The following is a 20,983-nucleotide window of genomic DNA, read 5'->3' on the forward strand; positions in this document are numbered from 1 at the left end:
TTCCAGTTTACAGGCCTATAATATTTATCCTCCTCCTGGACTCGTACTTTCAGTGTACAAGCCTACAACACATTTAAACTTGAAACCTAATTGCAGGCCATTTTCTTGGAATTGCAATTCATACATTCACAAACTGCATAAAGGAAGTCAATACATTCAATGTAGAAGCTCAAAGAAAGTAATTTATCCAAAAAAAAATTCAATCTTATTCATTAGTCTCAGACAAGAGTTATAATTGCAAAATAAGTCAAACATTTTTCAGCACTAAATTAAGTGCTCAATCTGAAATTCTTTTGCAAACCTAACTAAGAAAGTTCAAAATTATTCATACAATATAGAATTTTACCCGCCAAACTTCACCATTTATGTCTTTGATCGCTAACTTAAATTCAATCGGATCTAGACAAAACAAACCTGTAGAACCAAGAAACAAAAATGCGTAGTCAGTTCAAGTCCCAACAATACCGAAAAATACCTGCAAGGACAACATATGCTGCCTCTACAAATCAACACAAAGCATGATCAAACCTAAACTTCCCTAACAAAGGTTGTATTTTAGGATGACAACTAAAAAATAGTGAATAAACACTTTACCTGTATATCACAATTGAACACAAACTCAAAAGCGTTAGGACTTCAAACTGCAGAACAAAGTTAAAAGTATGTCAATAGATTTCTGAAGCTGTGAAAAAGTAGATAAAGGGACCATGTAACACGAAATTCAGACTAGTGAAGACATTGCCAGATGTACACGTAGAGTGGCTGTGGCTACACATGTATGTATATATATATATATGTGCGCTCTTGATATTTCACTACACTTGATTTTTCAAGAATTTCGCTATTGAATATGATGTTCTTTAATGTACGACATGAAAAAATTATTCTATTTTATTCGGAAAATGCGTTCAAAATTAAGAAATATGTGATTTCATGTCACCTATTAATTTTGAGCATATTTTGGAAATCAAATACAAAATCTTTTCATGTCATACATCAAAGAACATCATATAGGCTAGTAGAAATTTTGAAAACCTGGTGAAATCTTCAAGTAAATTATTGTATAACAGATTGCCATCGACATATCCCATACCATTAAACATGTAATTACTATCTTCAAGAAATCTTTTCTTAAATTCCACTTGACGCATCAAATCTGCAAAAATCTAAGATGACATAACAAAAATATAAAATAAGATCAGTAATTAATCAAAATGAATAGCGTAATAAGTTGTATTTTCATGAAAATTCTACTATGAGATTTTTTTTCTTAATGGCTTAAGATATTTGAGTTATATAGGGAGAAGGAGAGGTCAATATTTACACTAAAGCCGTTTTAATTTTCAAAAAACGGAAAAATAATTAAAGAGAGGAGGAACCGAAGGCTAAAGATTTTCAGCCTTGATGGCATTTGACATTGAGCTTTTTGACATTTCCAAAATTGGGTCACTAAAAAGAAATTTCAACGAGAGAGGGAGAAGTTCGTGGATGGTATTTATGGTTATTGATCTGCATGCATGATGATTGATGAGACTGAAGATCGTGTTATTGGCATATTCAGGAGGACAATTCTTACAGTGTTCCGAATTGCTGCTGGATTATAGAGGACCTTAAAAATTAAAATTTTCATGGTTAAAATTTACTCATTTGATACCAAATATATCTTGTAAACCAAAATTTGTTTGACACAGAAAATTAATTGCTAGTAGCGGAACTCTTGATAGGTTTATTATTTTGTCAACGCCTTGTCACGTTTGATAGTACCTTCTTTAAGCATTGAAATGAAATTCATGAAGACTCATCCATTCAAGAAAAGTAAATGTGGAAACAAATTCCACTAAATAAGACTTGCACCTCATCTGTTATTCTGTTATATGTGTGATTCATCAGCATTCAGCTGGATATTAAAATCGCAAACAAAGTAAACGGCAGGTGCCAAAATCCTCAAAACTGTCAAGCAAGAATTTGCAGCTGTGCACCAACCACCAAGTTATCCTTCAGCACTGCAGTCTTCTCGGCCTTGAGCCTCAACCTGTTCAACTGCTTTTTACGTTTATATGCTACATGGATGTAGTTGCGAGAAATCTCACAACCACTCCCTTAGTAAAATTTATAGAACTAAGAAATCATCACAAAAATCATATGAAGTTTTATTAAAATCTTTAGATCAAATAGAAAGTTATGTGAAAACCCTAACTTGGGAAGTAAATAATCTTTCTTTCTCCTAAATTTTTTGTCTAAGCTCTCAAAAAGATCGCTCTCTCACACAAGGTCGCTCGGCTCCTTATATAGGAGTTTACATTATGGAGGGACAGCTAATAAAGCCCCTAATTTAGGATCTGACGTGCGTCAATGTCGCGTAAGGATTCACCATTGCCGCACGGTTTCTTTACCATCGCATAGATTTTCACACTTCACTCATGATCTGGTGATGTCATCTTGTTCGTCATCTTGGACATGCTATATGCGGTCACCTGAGGAATTGTACGCATACTAAAGGGGTGTGCAATATTCTGTACCCACAATGGGATCTTGCCCTTCTCTTCTCCTCAAATCCTTGATGGTATCAGTGTGACTTCATCCAACCATAGATGAAAGTCTCCCCGTCAAGCAGCACTTGTGTCCAAGTTGAACTCTGAAAAGCTCAAAGAGCATCGGGGATAACCACTCTTAATCTTGTCATAAGGTGGTGGGATACCATCATAAGCTTTAAATTGAGCAACTGCAGCAGCCACGCTTGGTCTTGATATGAATCATATATACCACGGATGGTCCTCCAAAGGATCTTAGCAGGAGCACGGAAATGAATAGGACCTTGAGAGGGTTTAGCGTTCATCCTATTCCTCAAGAAACAAAGATACTTCATTTTCTGACGAACAAAGCCACCAGAAAGACAGATCTCTCCACAACGAACAACTATGATTAGGTAACATTGTTTATTGAAAAGATGACAGAGCTCAACCACCCTTTACAGACACAGGACAATGACTATATATAGTTAGTACATAATGACCACACATTAACTGACAGGTGTAATAATGTGAATGGGACACGTAAATACAAGAGTGACAGGCTGGATTAGTGACAGGCTGGATGAGTGTCTATTACACCACCACCACCACCACCACCACCACCACCACCCCCAAGATGAGCGTGTTGGAGAGCTTTAAAACCAACAACATGAAACTTGTCTTTCAGCATAGAGAAGCGAGGTCCATTCAAGCCTTTTGTAAAAATGTCAGCAAGTTTCTCAATAGTGGAAATATAAGAAACCTGGAGAGTCTTCTGTTGTACCAGTTCTCGAACAAAATGAAAATCAAGAGCCATATGTTTCATCTTGCTGTGGAAAACAGGATTTGAAGCCACGGAAATGGAGCCTAGATTATCACAGTGCAGCAAAGGAGGATAAGGTATAAAAATATGAAGGTCTTGTAGTAATTGACACAACCAAACAATCTCAGCAGCAGTATGAGCCAGAGCACGATATTCAACTTCGTTGAGCTGCGCGCAACAGTAGCTTGCTTCTTGGTTGACCAAGAGATAGGATTGTTTCCAAAAAAGATACAAAAACCACTGGTGGATCTCCTATCATCCGGAGAACCAGCCCAATCAGCATCACTAAATCCCTGAAGAGTATGCAGTCCTTTAGAGAAGAGGAGACCATGATCAATAGTACCTTTTACATACCTCAAAATGCGTTTGGCAGCAACCATGTGAGCAGTAATGGGTTTGTGCATAAATTGGCACACTTGATTAACAGAGAAGCTCAGTTCTGGCCTAGTCCAAGTCAAGTACTGAAGAGCCCCTACCAGAGATCGAAACTCAGTAGGATTATAGAGGATCACCATCAAAAGCACTTAACTTAGCTTAAGAAGAAGTTGGAGAAGGACAACATTTAGCACCAACCATTTTTGTTTTGTCTAGCAAATCTAGAGCATACTTGGACTGACATAGAAAAAAACCATTAGAATTCCTTTTAACTTCCAATCCCAAAAATTAGTGCAAAGGACCCAAATTTTTGAGAGGAAATTTAGCACTAAGAATACCAATGAGTTCAGAACAATAGTCTTTGGAGGTACCAGTAAGGATGATATCATCCACATAAACTAGAAAAAGGGTTATTCTTGTACCAGATCTTTGCACAAACAGAGAAGTATCAGCAGCAGAAGCAATGAAACCCAAAGAGAGAAGAACTGAATGTAGTTTAGCATACCAAGCCCTTGGGGCTTGTTTTAAGCCATACAAAGATTTATGAAGCTTGCATACTGCATTTGGTCTAGAAGGATCAATAAATCCAGGAGGCTGAGTCATAAAGACATCCTCAAGAAGATCACCATGCAAAAATGCATTACTCACATCCAAGTGTAAGATCTCCCAATCAAAATTAACTGCCAAAGATAAGATCAACCTAATAGTACTGGGTTTAACTACTGGAGAAAATGTTTCATTAAAGTCAAGACCTTCAAGCTGATGAAATCTTTTGGCAACTAGCCTGGATTTAAGTCTAGCAATAGTGTCATCAGGATTTTGTTTGATTCTATAAACCCACTTACAACCTACAACATTCTGACCTGGTTCAGGATCAACAAGAGAGTAAGTACCACTTTCCTTAAAAGCTTGATGTTCTTCATGCATAGAAACTTTCCACTTAGGAATTTTGATGGCTTGTGAAAAACAAGTAGGAGTGATAGGTAGAGATGCACACATCAAAGTAGTAGGTAATGGATAATTAGTAGTTGTGTACATTTTAGGTTTAAAGATACATGCCTTTCCTCTAGTAACCATAATATGAGAGTTGGAGACCAATGTAGGCACAACAGTAGGTGGTGAAGCAGAATGCTGAACTGAGGTTGAAACTGCAGTGTTTGAAGCTGACTGAGATGCTGAAGTAGACTTGTTCCTAAAATTCTCAAATATAAGAGCAGATGGTGTTGGTGAAGAACCATGCATAAGAGAATTATATGGAAAACAATCTTCATTAAAGATTACATGTCGTGAGATGTAAACTCTGCAAGATGGCTCTAAGCATCTGTAGCGTTTATGGTGTACACTATAGCCAAGAAAGACACAATGAGAACTTCTTGGAGCAAATTTATTTGGTGCATAAGGCCTAAGCCAGGGAAAACATGAGCAACCAAAGCTTCTGAGAATAGAATAATCTGGTTGTTTTCCAAATAGAGCTTCGAATGGATACTTGAATCCAATAGCTCTAGTGGGTAATCCATTAATGACATAGTTTGCAGTCATGAAAGAATCTACCCAAAAAGCATCTGGTAATTGTGCTTGAATTAAAATTTTCCTTCCAATGTCTAAAATATGTCTATGTTTAGCTTCAGCTAAACCATTTTGTTCATAAGTATGAGGACAAGTGATCTCATGCTTTATCCCATTAGTAGAAGTAAATGCAGCAAGTTCATTGTTAATAAATTCACCACCTCCATCAGATCTGATTGTAATAATCTTAAGAGCCAGCTGATTTTCAATTTGAGACTTAAATTGATAAAAAAAAATGGTCTTAAAATCTGATTTATTATGAAGAGGGAACAACCAACAGAATCTTGTAAAATCATCAATGATGTTTACATAGTACATGAAGCCACTGTTAGACATTACAGGGGAAGGTCCCCATAAGTCCATATGGAGTAATTCTAAAGGATGACTAGTAAAAGAAGTGGTAATAGAAAAAGGGAGCTTATGAGCTCTTCCTAACTGACAACACTCACAAAAAAGTGGTGTTTTTATTACATCACTAGATAAAGACAAACTATGAGAAAGTCTGCTAAATGTTTGAAAAGAGGGATGGGCAAGTCTTTGATGCCAGATGAGTGGAGAGACTTTGACAGCATGAAAAGCTTTTAAGTGGAGCTTGAAAGCTGATGGGATATAAACCATTATGTTGTGGTCCCTGCAACAGAATCTTCCCAGTTTGAAGATCCTGCACAAAGTAAACAGTGGAAGAGAAAGTTATAGTGCAGCTATTATCTTTAGTGAATTGATGGACTGACAAAAGATTGTGTGAAGCCTTGGGAACATGTAAAACTTGTTGTAGTTAAAATTGCTTAGAAGGAGTAGACAAATGAGAAGAACCAGTAGAGGCAATACACATACCTTCACCATTAGTTGTTTGAATATAGTCATAGCCATCATAAGAAGTATAATCATCCAAATTAGCTGCATCTGAAGTCACATGGTGGTTAGCACCACTATCTGCATACCAGGGATTTTCACCAAATATACTTGCAGCCAAGCATAGCATGAAGGTTTTGAGGAGGATTTCTTCCTTGAAATGAGAAATTCAATCTGTTGGTACATTTTGGAGCTAGATGACCATCTTGGTGACAAATTTGACATGGTGGTGGCTTACCGTTACTAGTTTGAGTATGTAATGGAGGTGGAACAGAAGTAAAGGAAGTATGATGATAAGTGTATGGAACAGATGTAAAGGATGATGAAGGTCGAGATCCAGCTTGATGATAACCACCTCTAAAGTTAGGATTGAATAATCTTTTTCCTGTATAATTTGGACTATGACCACCACGCATCATAGGATTAGGATTACGAAATTGAGTAGGATATGAACTACAAGAATTAGCAAGAAAGGCTTTATTTTCATATTCAACAAGTAGTGATTTAGTTCTAGTAGTAACAACAATCTCTTCACTAATAAGAAGATTGTGTAGCTCAGCACTACTAACCGGTGGATCTCGAATCCTAATTGAAGTTGCAAAAGCATCATAAGCAGAATTCAAGCTTGACAATGTTGTAACCACAATCTCAGAGTCACTGATCACAGATCCTGCTGCAGCAAGTGAATCAACAATTTGTTTGAGCTCAGAGAGATAATTCGTAACATATGCATTCCCCATTCGAATTGATTGTAATTTGATGCGAAGTGGGATGACATGAGTAGCAGAGACTTGAGAGAAACGTTTTTGAATGTTTGTCCACAATTCATATGCACTATAAGCACCAGCAAAGTATGGAATAACAGACTCAGACATTGTTGAGTAAAGCAGAAGCATAATGGTGGAATCCTCAGCTTTCCAGAGAAGATATTCTTGAGGATGACGATTTTCAGCAAGACAAACTTCAGCGCCGGTAATGTAATCAACAACTCGAAATTTTGTAAGGAGAGCAAGAAGTAGAGATTTCCAGGTTAAAAAGTTATCTGCCTTCAGTTTGAGACTAACAATGTTAGCTAATTGATGTAAAGGAACCTTCGAAATTGATTTTGGAGCTTCCATTAATGAAAAAAAGGAAGAAAAAGTAAATCTGAGATCTTGAAATCTTGAAATATTTAAAAAAAGAATCAAGAACAATCGATTGATGATTAAAGAATCAAAGATGAAGAATGAGAAGAATTGAAAAAGATTAAAGAAAGAATCAATCGATTGAATCGTAAAAACAAAGAAGATGAGCTTCAAGAGACAGCCATTAATAGCGAAGGTAAAACTTGGGTCGAGTTTTACCTCTGATACCAAGGTAACATTGTAACTGAAAAGATGACAGAGCTCAACCACCCTTTACAGACACATGACAATGATTATATATAGTCATTACATAATGACCACACATTAACTGACAGGTGTAATAATGTGAATCAGACACGTAAATACAAGAGTGACAGGTTGGATTAGTGACATGCTGGATGAGTGTCTATTATGATTTTCTGTCTATTAAGGAGTTCTTTGGAAATAATGGAAGATAATATTCCAAGCATATGGTAACGAGCATCAACAACAACTCGTTCAGCACAGATGCCACTCCTTGAAACCATTGTTTCTTCCGCTTCTGCATTTCTTTTGTCAGGCCAACGCATTTGTTCATGCTATTTCTGACAGTATCGAACAACTTTTTCCAAAACCTCCCCTCGGACATTTGGCAATGGGTCGCCATCGTCTCTGCAGGTATCTTCTATTACATTCATTGAAACCGAAATTGTATCTCCATCTACTAGGAAGCTCGTTGCATCTGAGCTTTCCATTAACACCATTTTTTTCATCGCTCGAATTTTGTTTTGAAGAACACTCTCGTAGATGTAAATATAGAGGGATGACATGAAACCAATTCTTTCGGCATAAACTATAGAACGCGCAAATATTAGCAAAACTTTCAAAGAAGGTCGCTCTCTCACACAAGGTCGCTCGGCTCCTTATATAGGAGTTTACATTATGGAGGGACAGCTAATAAAGCCCCTAATTTAGGATCTGACGTGCGTCAATGTCGCGTAAGGATTCACCATTGTCGCACGGTTTCTTTACCATCGCATAGATTTTCACACTTCACTCATGATCTGGTGATGTCATCTTGTTCGTCATCTTGGACATGCTATATGCGGTCACCTGAGGAATTGTACGCATACTAAAGGGGTGTGCAATATTCTGTACCCACAATGGGATCTTGCCCTTCTCTTCTCCTCAAATCCTTGATGGTATCAGTGTGACTTCATCCAACCATAGATGAAAGTCTCCCCGTCAAGCAGCACTTGTGTCCAAGTTGAACTCTGAAAAGCTCAAAGAGCATCGGGGATAACCACTCTTAATCTTGTCATAAGGTGGTGGGATACCCTCATAAGCTTTAAATTGAGCAACTGCAGCAGCCACGCTTGGTCTTGATACGAATCATATATACCACGGATGGTCCTCCAAAGGATCTTAGCAGGAGCACGGAAATGAATAGGACCTTGAGAGGGTTTAGCGTTCATCCTATTCCTCAAGAAACAAAGATACTTCATTTTCTGACGAACAAAGCCACCAGAAAGACAGATCTCTCCACAACGAACAACTATGATTAGGTAACATTGTTTATTGAAAAGATGACAGAGCTCAACCACCCTTTACAGACACAGGACAATGACTATATATAGTTAGTACATAATGACCACACATTAACTGACAGGTGTAATAATGTGAATGGGACACGTAAATACAAGAGTGACAGGCTGGATTAGTGACAGGCTGGATGAGTGTCTATTACACCACCACCACCACCACCACCACCACCACCACCCCCAAGATGAGCGTGTTGGAGAGCTTTAAAACCAACAACATGAAACTTGTCTTTCAGCATAGAGAAGCGAGGTCCATTCAAGCCTTTTGTAAAAATGTCAGCAAGTTTCTCAATAGTGGAAATATAAGAAACCTGGAGAGTCTTCTGTTGTACCAGTTCTCGAACAAAATGAAAATCAAGAGCCATATGTTTCATCTTGCTGTGGAAAACAGGATTTGAAGCCACGGAAATGGAGCCTAGATTATCACAGTGCAGCAAAGGAGGAGAAGGTATAAAAATATGAAGGTCTTGTAGTAATTGACACAACCAAACAATCTCAGCAGCAGTATGAGCCAGAGCACGATATTCAACTTCGTTGAGCTGCGCGCAACAGTAGCTTGCTTCTTGGTTGACCAAGAGATAGGATTGTTTCCAAAAAAGATACAAAAACCACTGGTGGATCTCCTATCATCCGGAGAACCAGCCCAATCAGCATCACTAAATCCCTGAAGAGTATGCAGTCCTTTAGAGAAGAGGAGACCATGATCAATAGTACCTTTTACATACCTCAAAATGCGTTTGGCAGCAACCATGTGAGCAGTAATGGGTTTGTGCATAAATTGGCACACTTGATTAACAGAGAAGCTCAGTTCTGGCCTAGTCCAAGTCAAGTACTGAAGAGCCCCTACCAGAGATCGAAACTCAGTAGGATTATAGAGGATCACCATCAAAAGCACTTAACTTAGCTTAAGAAGAAGTTGGAGAAGGACAACATTTAGCACCAACCATTTTTGTTTTGTCTAGCAAATCTAGAGCATACTTGGACTGACATAGAAAAAAACCATTAGAATTCCTTTTAACTTCCAATCCCAAAAATTAGTGCAAAGGACCCAAATTTTTGAGAGGAAATTTAGCACTAAGAATACCAATGAGTTCAGAACAATAGTCTTTGGAGGTACCAGTAAGGATGATATCATCCACATAAACTAGAAAAAGGGTTATTCTTGTACCAGATCTTTGCACAAACAGAGAAGTATCAGCAGCAGAAGCAATGAAACCCAAAGAGAGAAGAACTGAATGTAGTTTAGCATACCAAGCCCTTGGGGCTTGTTTTAAGCCATACAAAGATTTATGAAGCTTGCATACTGCATTTGGTCTAGAAGGATCAATAAATCCAGGAGGCTGAGTCATAAAGACATCCTCAAGAAGATCACCATGCAAAAATGCATTACTCACATCCAAGTGTAAGATCTCCCAATCAAAATTAACTGCCAAAGATAAGATCAACCTAATAGTACTGGGTTTACTACTGGAGAAAATGTTTCATTAAAGTCAAGACCTTCAAGCTGATGAAATCTTTTGGCAACTAGCCTGGATTTAAGTCTAGCAATAGTGTCATCAGGATTTTGTTTGATTCTATAAACCCACTTACAACCTACAACATTCTGACCTGGTTCAGGATCAACAAGAGAGTAAGTACCACTTTCCTTAAAAGCTTGATGTTCTTCATGCATAGAAACTTTCCACTTAGGAATTTTGATGGCTTGTGAAAAACAAGTAGGAGTGATAGGTAGAGATGCACACATCAAAGTAGTAGGTAATGGATAATTAGTAGTTGTGTACATTTTAGGTTTAAAGATACATGCCTTTCCTCTAGTAACCATAATATGAGAGTTGGAGACCAATGTAGGCACAACAGTAGGTGGTGAAGCAGAATGCTGAACTGAGGTTGAAACTGCAGTGTTTGAAGCTGACTGAGATGCTGAAGTAGACTTGTTCCTAAAATTCTCAAATATAAGAGCAGATGGTGTTGGTGAAGAACCATGCATAAGAGAATTATATGGAAAACAATCTTCATTAAAGATTACATGTCGTGAGATGTAAACTCTGCAAGATGGCTCTAAGCATCTGTAGCGTTTATGGTGTACACTATAGCCAAGAAAGACACAATGAGAACTTCTTGGAGCAAATTTATTTGGTGCATAAGGCCTAAGCCAGGGAAAACATGAGCAACCAAAGCTTCTGAGAATAGAATAATCTGGTTGTTTTCCAAATAGAGCTTCGAATGGATACTTGAATCCAATAGCTCTAGTGGGTAATCCATTAATGACATAGTTTGCAGTCATGAAAGAATCTACCCAAAAAGCATCTGGTAATTGTGCTTGAATTAAAATTTTCCTTCCAATGTCTAAAATATGTCTATGTTTAGCTTCAGCTAAACCATTTTGTTCATAAGTATGAGGACAAGTGATCTCATGCTTTATCCCATTAGTAGAAGTAAATGCAGCAAGTTCATTGTTAATAAATTCACCACCTCCATCAGATCTGATTGTAATAATCTTAAGAGCCAGCTGATTTTCAATTTGAGACTTAAATTGATAAAAAAAATGGTCTTAAAATCTGATTTATTATGAAGAGGGAACAACCAACAGAATCTTGTAAAATCATCAATGATGTTTACATAGTACATGAAGCCACTGTTAGACATTACAGGGGAAGGTCCCCATAAGTCCATATGGAGTAATTCTAAAGGATGACTAGTAAAAGAAGTGGTAATAGAAAAAGGGAGCTTATGAGCTCTTCCTAACTGACAACACTCACAAAAAAGTGGTGTTTTTATTACATCACTAGATAAAGACAAACTATGAGAAAGTCTGCTAAATGTTTGAAAAGAGGGATGGGCAAGTCTTTGATGCCAGATGAGTGGAGAGACTTTGACAGCATGAAAAGCTTTTAAGTGGAGCTTGAAAGCTGATGGGATATAAACCATTATGTTGTGGTCCCTGCAACAGAATCTTCCCAGTTTGAAGATCCTGCACAAAGTAAACAGTGGAAGAGAAAGTTATAGTGCAGCTATTATCTTTAGTGAATTGATGGACTGACAAAAGATTGTGTGAAGCCTTGGGAACATGTAAAACTTGTTGTAGTTAAAATTGCTTAGAAGGAGTAGACAAATGAGAAGAACCAGTAGAGGCAATACACATACCTTCACCATTAGTTGTTTGAATATAGTCATAGCCATCATAAGAAGTATAATCATCCAAATTAGCTGCATCTGAAGTCACATGGTGGTTAGCACCACTATCTGCATACCAGGGATTTTCACCAAATATACTTGCAGCAGCAAGCATAGCATGAAGGTTTTGAGGAGGATTTCTTCCTTGAAATGAGAAATTCAATCTGTTGGTACATTTTGGAGCTAGATGACCATCTTGGTGACAAATTTGACATGGTGGTGGCTTACCGTTACTAGTTTGAGTATGTAATGGAGGTGGAACAGAAGTAAAGGAAGTATGATGATAAGTGTATGGAACAGATGTAAAGGATGATGAAGGTCGAGATCCAGCTTGATGATAACCACCTCTAAAGTTAGGATTGAATAATCTTTTTCCTGTATAATTTGGACTATGACCACCACGCATCATAGGATTAGGATTACGAAATTGAGTAGGATATGAACTACAAGAATTAGCAAGAAAGGCTTTATTTTCATATTCAACAAGTAGTGATTTAGTTCTAGTAGTAACAACAATCTCTTCACTAATAAGAAGATTGTGTAGCTCAGCACTACTAACCGGTGGATCTCGAATCCTAATTGAAGTTGCAAAAGCATCATAAGCAGAATTCAAGCTTGACAATGTTGTAACCACAATCTCAGAGTCACTGATCACAGATCCTGCTGCAGCAAGTGAATCAACAATTTGTTTGAGCTCAGAGAGATAATTCGTAACATATGCATTCCCCATTCGAATTGATTGTAATTTGATGCGAAGTGGGATGACATGAGTAGCAGAGACTTGAGAGAAACGTTTTTGAATGTTTGTCCACAATTCATATGCACTATAAGCACCAGCAAAGTATGGAATAACAGACTCAGACATTGTTGAGTAAAGCAGAAGCATAATGGTGGAATCCTCAGCTTTCCAGAGAAGATATTCTTGAGGATGACGATTTTCAGCAAGACAAACTTCAGCGCCGGTAATGTAATCAACAACTCGAAATTTTGTAAGGAGAGCAAGAAGTAGAGATTTCCAGGTTAAAAAGTTATCTGCCTTCAGTTTGAGACTAACAATGTTAGCTAATTGATGTAAAGGAACCTTCGAAATTGATTTTGGAGCTTCCATTAATGAAAAAAAGGAAGAAAAAGTAAATCTGAGATCTTGAAATCTTGAAATATTTAAAAAAAGAATCAAGAACAATCGATTGATGATTAAAGAATCAAAGATGAAGAATGAGAAGAATTGAAAAAGATTAAAGAAAGAATCAATCGATTGAATCGTAAAAACAAAGAAGATGAGCTTCAAGAGACAGCCATTAATAGCGAAGGTAAAACTTGGGTCGAGTTTTACCTCTGATACCAAGGTAACATTGTAACTGAAAAGATGACAGAGCTCAACCACCCTTTACAGACACATGACAATGATTATATATAGTCATTACATAATGACCACACATTAACTGACAGGTGTAATAATGTGAATCAGACACGTAAATACAAGAGTGACAGGTTGGATTAGTGACATGCTGGATGAGTGTCTATTATGATTTTCTGTCTATTAAGGAGTTCTTTGGAAATAATGGAAGATAATATTCCAAGCATATGGTAACGAGCATCAACAACAACTCGTTCAGCACAGATGCCACTCCTTGAAACCATTGTTTCTTCCGCTTCTGCATTTCTTTTGTCAGGCCAACGCATTTGTTCATGCTATTTCTGACAGTATCGAACAACTTTTTCCAAAACCTCCCCTCGGACATTTGGCAATGGGTCGCCATCGTCTCTGCAGGTATCTTCTATTACATTCATTGAAACCGAAATTGTATCTCCATCTACTAGGAAGCTCGTTGCATCTGAGCTTTCCATTAACACCATTTTTTTCATCGCTCGAATTTTGTTTTGAAGAACACTCTCGTAGATGTAAATATAGAGGGATGACATGAAACCAATTCTTTCGGCATAAACTATAGAACGCGCAAATATTAGCAAAACTTTCAAAGAAGGTCGCTCTCTCACACAAGGTCGCTCGGCTCCTTATATAGGAGTTTACATTATGGAGGGACAGCTAATAAAGCCCCTAATTTAGGATCTGACGTGCGTCAATGTCGCGTAAGGATTCACCATTGTCGCACGGTTTCTTTACCATCGCATAGATTTTCACACTTCACTCATGATCTGGTGATGTCATCTTGTTCGTCATCTTGGACATGCTATATGCGGTCACCTGAGGAATTGTACGCATACTAAAGGGGTGTGCAATATTCTGTACCCACAATGGGATCTTGCCCTTCTCTTCTCCTCAAATCCTTGATGGTATCAGTGTGACTTCATCCAACCATAGATGAAAGTCTCCCCGTCAAGCAGCACTTGTGTCCAAGTTGAACTCTGAAAAGCTCAAAGAGCATCGGGGATAACCACTCTTAATCTTGTCATAAGGTGGTGGGATACCCTCATAAGCTTTAAATTGAGCAACTGCAGCAGCCACGCTTGGTCTTGATACGAATCATATATACCACGGATGGTCCTCCAAAGGATCTTAGCAGGAGCACGGAAATGAATAGGACCTTGAGAGGGTTTAGCGTTCATCCTATTCCTCAAGAAACAAAGATACTTCATTTTCTGACGAACAAAGCCACCAGAAAGACAGATCTCTCCACAACGAACAACTATGATTAGGTAACATTGTTTATTGAAAAGATGACAGAGCTCAACCACCCTTTACAGACACAGGACAATGATATATAGTTAGTACATAATGACCACACATTAACTGACAGGTGTAATAATGTGAATGGGACACGTAAATACAAGAGTGACAGGCTGGATTAGTGACAGGCTGGATGAGTGTCTATTACACCACCACACCACCACCACCACCACCACCACCACCACTACCACCCCCAAGATGAGCGTGTTGGAGAGCTTTAAAACCAACAACATGAAACTTGTCTTTCAGCATAGAGAAGCGAGGTCCATTCAAGCCTTTTGTAAAAATGTCAGCAAGTTGCTCAATAGTGGAAATATAAGAAACCTGGAGAGTCTTCTGTTGTACCAGTTCTCGAACAAAATGAAAATCAAGAGCCATATGTTTCATCTTGCTGTGGAAAACAGGATTTGAAGCCACGGAAATGGAGCCTAGATTATCACAGTGCAGCAAAGGAGGAGAAGGTATAAAAATATGAAGGTCTTGTAGTAATTGACACAACCAAACAATCTCAGCAGCAGTATGAGCCAGAGCACGATATTCAACTTCGTTGAGCTGCGCGCAACAGTAGCTTGCTTCTTGGCTGACCAAGAGATAGGATTGTTTCCAAAAAAGATACAAAAACCACTGGTGGATCTCCTATCATCCGGAGAACCAGCCCAATCAGCATCACTAAATCCCTGAAGAGTATGCAGTCCTTTAGAGAAGAGGAGACCATGATCAATAGTACCTTTTACATACCTTAAAATGCGTTTGGCAGCAACCATGTGAGCAGTAGTAGGGTGTTTGTGCATAAATTGGCACACTTGATTAACAGAGAAGCTCAGTTCTGGCCTAGTCCAAGTCAAGTACTGAAGAGCCCCTACCAGAGATCGAAACTCAGTAGGATTATAGAGGATCACCATCAAAAGCACTTAACTTAGCTTAAGAAGAAGTTGGAGAAGGACAACATTTAGCACCAACCATTTTTGTTTTGTCTAGCAAATCTAGAGCATACTTGGACTGACATAGAAAAAAACCATTAGAATTCCTTTTAACTTCCAATCCCAAAAATTAGTGCAAAGGACCCAAATTTTTGAGAGGAAATTTAGCACTAAGAATACCAATGAGTTCAGAACAATAGTCTTTGGAGGTACCAGTAAGGATGATATCATCCACATAAACTAGAAAAAGGGTTATTCTTGTACCAGATCTTTGCACAAACAGAGAAGTATCAGCAGCAGAAGCAATGAAACCCAAAGAGAGAAGAACTGAATGTAGTTTAGCATACCAAGCCCTTGGGGCTTGTTTTAAGCCATACAAAGATTTATGAATCTTGCATACTGCATTTGGTCTAGAAGGATCAATAAATCCAGGAGGCTGAGTCATAAAGACATCCTCAAGAAGATCACCATGCAAAAATGCATTACTCACATCCAAGTGTAAGATCTCCCAATCAAAATTAACTGCCAAAGATAAGATCAACCTAATAGTACTGGGTTTAGCTACTGGAGAAAATGTTTCATTAAAGTCAAGACCTTCAAGCTGATGAAATCTTTTGGCAACTAGCCTGGATTTAAGTCTAGCAATAGTGTCATCAGGATTTTGTTTGATTCTATAAACCCACTTACAACCTACAACATTCTGACCTGGTTCAGGATCAACAAGAGAGTAAGTACCACTTTCCTTAAAAGCTTGATGTTCTTCATGCATAGAAACTTTCCACTTAGGAATTTTGATGGCTTGTGAAAAACAAGTAGGAGTGATAGGTAGAGATGCACACATCAAAGTAGTAGGTAATGGATAATTAGTAGTTGTGTACATTTTAGGTTTAAAGATACATGCCTTTCCTCTAGTAACCATAATATGAGAGTTGGAGACCAATGTAGGCACAACAGTAGGTGGTGAAGCAGAATGCTGAACTGAGGTTGAAACTGCAGTGTTTGAAGCTGACTGAGATGCTGAAGTAGACTTGTTCCTAAAATTCTCAAATATAAGAGCAGATGGTGTTGGTGAAGAACCATGCATAAGAGAATTATATGGAAAACAATCTTCATTAAAGATTACATGTCGTGAGATGTAAACTCTGCAAGATGGCTCTAAGCATCTGTAGCGTTTATGGTGTACACTATAGCCAAGAAAGACAAAATGAGAACTTCTTGGAGCAAATTTATTTGGTGCATAAGGCCTAAGCCAGGGAAAACATGAGCAACCAAAGCTTCTGAGAATAGAATAATCTGGTTGTTTTCCAAATAGAGCTTCGAATGGATACTTGAATCCAATAGCTCTAGTGGGTAATCCATTAATGACATAGTTTGCAGTCATGAAAGAATCTACCCAAAAAGCATCTGGTAATTGTGCTTGAATTAAAATTTTCCTTCCAATGTCTAAAATATGTCTATGTTTAGCTTCAGCTAAACCATTTTGTTCATAAGTATGAGGACAAGTGATCTCATGCTTTATCCCATTAGTAGAAGTAAATGCAGCAAGTTCATTGTTAATAAATTCACCACCTCCATCAGATCTGATTGTAATAATCTTAAGAGCCAGCTGATTTTCAATTTGAGACTTAAATTGATAAAAAAAAATGGTCTTAAAATCTGATTTATTATGAAGAGGGAACAACCAACAGAATCTTGTAAAATCATCAATGATGTTTACATAGTACATGAAGCCACTGTTAGACATTACAGGGGAAGGTCCCCATAAGTCCATATGGAGTAATTCTAAAGGATGACTAGTAAAAGAAGTGGTAATAGAAAAAGGGAGCTTATGAGCTCTTCCTAACTGACAACACTCACAAAAAAGTGGTGTTTTTATTACATCACTAGATAAAGACAAACTATGAGAAAGTCTGCTAAATGTTTGAAAAGAGGGATGGGCAAGTCTTTGATGCCAGATGAGTGGAGAGACTTTGACAGCATGAAAAGCTTTTAAGTGGAGCTTGAAAGCTGATGGGATATAAACCATTATGTTGTGGTCCCTGCAACAGAATCTTCCCAGTTTGAAGATCCTGCACAAAGTAAACAGTGGAAGAGAAAGTTATAGTGCAGCTATTATCTTTAGTGAATTGATGGACTGACAAAAGATTGTGTGAAGCCTTGGGAACATGTAAAACTTGTTGTAGTTAAAATTGCTTAGAAGGAGTAGACAAATGAGAAGAACCAGTAGAGGCAATACACATACCTTCACCATTAGTTGTTTGAATATAGTCATAGCCATCATAAGAAGTATAATCATCCAAATTAGCTGCATCTGAAGTCACATGGTGGTTAGCACCACTATCTGCATACCAGGGATTTTCACCAAATATACTTGCAGCAGCAAGCATAGCATGAAGGTTTTGAGGAGGATTTCTTCCTTGAAATGAGAAATTCAATCTGTTGGTACATTTTGGAGCTAGATGACCATCTTGGTGACAAATTTGACATGGTGGTGGCTTACCGTTACTAGTTTGAGTATGTAATGGAGGTGGAACAGAAGTAAAGGAAGTATGATGATAAGTGTATGGAACAGATGTAAAGGATGATGAAGGTCGAGATCCAGCTTGATGATAACCACCTCTAAAGTTAGGATTGAATAATCTTTTTCCTGTATAATTTGGACTATGACCACCACGCATCATAGGATTAGGATTACGAAATTGAGTAGGATATGAACTACGAGAATTAGCAAGAAAGGCTTTATTTTCATATTCAACAAGTAGTGATTTAGTTCTAGTAGTAACAACAATCTCTTCACTAATAAGAAGATTGTGTAGCTCAGCACTACTAACCGGTGGATCTCGAATCCTAATTGAAGTTGCAAAAGCATCATAAGCATAATTCAAGCTTGACAATGTTGTAACCACAATCTCAGAGTCACTGATCACAGATCCTGCTGCAGCAAGTGAATCAACAATTTGTTTGAGCTCAGAGAGATAATTCGTAACAGATGCATTCCCCATTCGAATTGATTGTAATTTGATGGGAAGCTGGATGACATGAGTAGCAGAGATTTGAGAGAAACGTGTTTGAATGTTTGTCCACAATTCATATGCACTATAAGCACCAGCAAAGTATGGAATAACAGACTCAGACATTGTTGAGTAAAGCAGAAGCATAATGGTGGAATCCTCAGCTTTCCAGAGAAGATATTCTTGAGGATGACGATTTTCAGCAAGACAAACTTCAGTGCCGGTAATGTAATCAACAACTCGAAATTTTGTAAGGAGAGCAAGAAGTAGAGATTTCCAGGTTAAAAAGTTATCTGCCTTCAGTTTGAGACTAACAATGTTAGCTAATTGATGTAAAGGAACCTTCGAAATTGATTTTGGAGCTTCCATTAATGAAAAAAGGAAGAAAAAGTAAATCTGAGATCTTGAAATCTTGAAATATTTAAAAAAAAAATCAAGAACAATCGATTGATGATTAAAGAATCAAAGATGAAGAATGAGAAGAATTGAAAAAGATTAAAGAAAGAATCAATCGATTGAATCGTAAAAACAAAGAAGATGAGCTTCAAGAGACAGCCATTAATAGCGAAGGTAAAACTTGGGTCGAGTTTTACCTCTGATACCAAGGTAACATTGTTTACTGAAAAGATGACAGAGCTCAACCACCCTTTACAGACACATGACAATGATTATATATAGTCATTACATAATGACCACACATTAACTGACAGGTGTAATAATGTGAATCAGACACGTAAATACAAGAGTGACAGGCTGGATTAGTGACATGCTGGATGAGTGTCTATTATGATTTTCTGTCTATTAAGGATTTCTTTGGCAATAATGGAAGATAATCTTCCAAGCATATGGTGACGAGCATCAACAACAACTCGTTCAGCACAGATACCACTCCTTGAAACCATTGTTTCTTCCGCTTCTGCATTTCTTTTGTCAGGCCAACGCATTTGTTCATACTATTTCTGACAGTATCGAACAACTTTTTCCAAAACCTCCCCTCGGACATTTGGCAATGGGTCGCCATCGTCTCTGCAGGTATCTTCTATTACATTCATTGAAACCGAAATTGTATCTCCATCTACTAGGAAGCTCGTTGCATCTGAGCTTTCCATTAACACCATTTTTTTCATCGCTCGAATTTTGTTTTGAAGAACACTCTCGTAGATGTAAATATAGAGGGATGACATGAAACCAATTCTTTCGGCATAAACTATAGAACGCGCAAATATTAGCAAAACTTTCAAAGAAAAAAGGGCAGTGAAATCAATTGTTAGAGTAGAAACGGCTAAAACTCCACACATTGATATGAGCATCACCAACAGAAGCTGAATGTTAAACAAAGAAAACTCCATCCATTATTTATATAGGCTACGTACACAATAGCTAATAAAAATCCTTGAAAATAATTTTTTTTGAATTATGTAAATTCTCAATAAATTACTAAATTTATACGAAAATTAATCCTATTAAAAATGTGATCAGGATGAAATCAAAGATAAATAGAGAAGACAAGATATTGACGTGGTTCGCCACTAATGCCCTGCGTCTACAGAAGCCTAATTAAATATTCAACCAAAAGTCATATACTGTGCATATATCCATGCATGGTGTAGTTGCAGGTTTTCCCACAACACACCCCATTAACTAAATTCTAGATCTAAATCTATTTCATGATCAAAATAAGGATTAAAGTGCTAAAATTATAAAGATGGCCACAAGATTTACGTGGTTCGATCAATGTGATGTACATCCACGGGATGAGGGTGTTTACTATGATTGTTGAAATTACATTTGAGTTACATGGAGACTCCATTAATGAGTATTTGGAGCTCTAGGTTCTTGAAGGAAGAAGAAAGAGATAATAATAATAATACAAATTCTATCTTCTCTCTCTACAAAATGTCTCCTACCTAAAGTGTGTGTTCCCCCTTTTCTCTCTCCTTCCTTTCTCTTTATATAGGTGTTTACATAGTGGATGACAACTCACATGTAGTGGAATACAACTCATCTTGTCTCATTCTTGTGCTAACTTCTAACTTATATATGTGCTAAGTTCTCGCACACTAACATTGGACGCATCTCGCACACTAAGGAAATGAATCAATTTCGCACACTAACAAATACTTGTGCGATATTCTGATCCTACATTTTGCCTCTTTTTTCTTGAATATTGCTTGAAGAGCGATCTTCAAGGAAAAATCCACTTTGTTGTAGTTGTTGGTGCGAGATGCGTGATGTTGGAGTAGTCTTTGATCTTTTATCATGAAGGAACTATGCGAAAGAATACTTTTCTTGAAAAGTACGTACTTGCCTCTATTCTTTTGTGAAGTTCCGAAGCTTTTAGAAGTATCATTTCTTGAAG

The 20,983-nt window shown here is 37.6% G+C and overlaps 3 pseudogenes; all 3 read right to left on the minus strand.

The window, feature by feature from the left end:
* Positions 1–1,953: 1,953 nt before the first annotated feature.
* Positions 1,954–7,777, minus strand: LOC113320236 (annotated as a pseudogene).
* Positions 7,778–7,828: 51 nt separating this feature from the next.
* On the minus strand, positions 7,829–13,645 carry LOC113325099 (annotated as a pseudogene).
* A 51-nt stretch (positions 13,646–13,696) lies between these two features.
* Positions 13,697–19,526, minus strand: LOC113325100 (annotated as a pseudogene).
* Between the last annotated feature and the right edge of the window lie 1,457 nt (positions 19,527–20,983).

This window comes from Papaver somniferum, chromosome 11 (genome assembly GCF_003573695.1).
Source record: "Papaver somniferum cultivar HN1 chromosome 11, ASM357369v1, whole genome shotgun sequence".
In the NCBI taxonomy this organism is placed as follows: domain Eukaryota; kingdom Viridiplantae; phylum Streptophyta; class Magnoliopsida; order Ranunculales; family Papaveraceae; genus Papaver; species Papaver somniferum.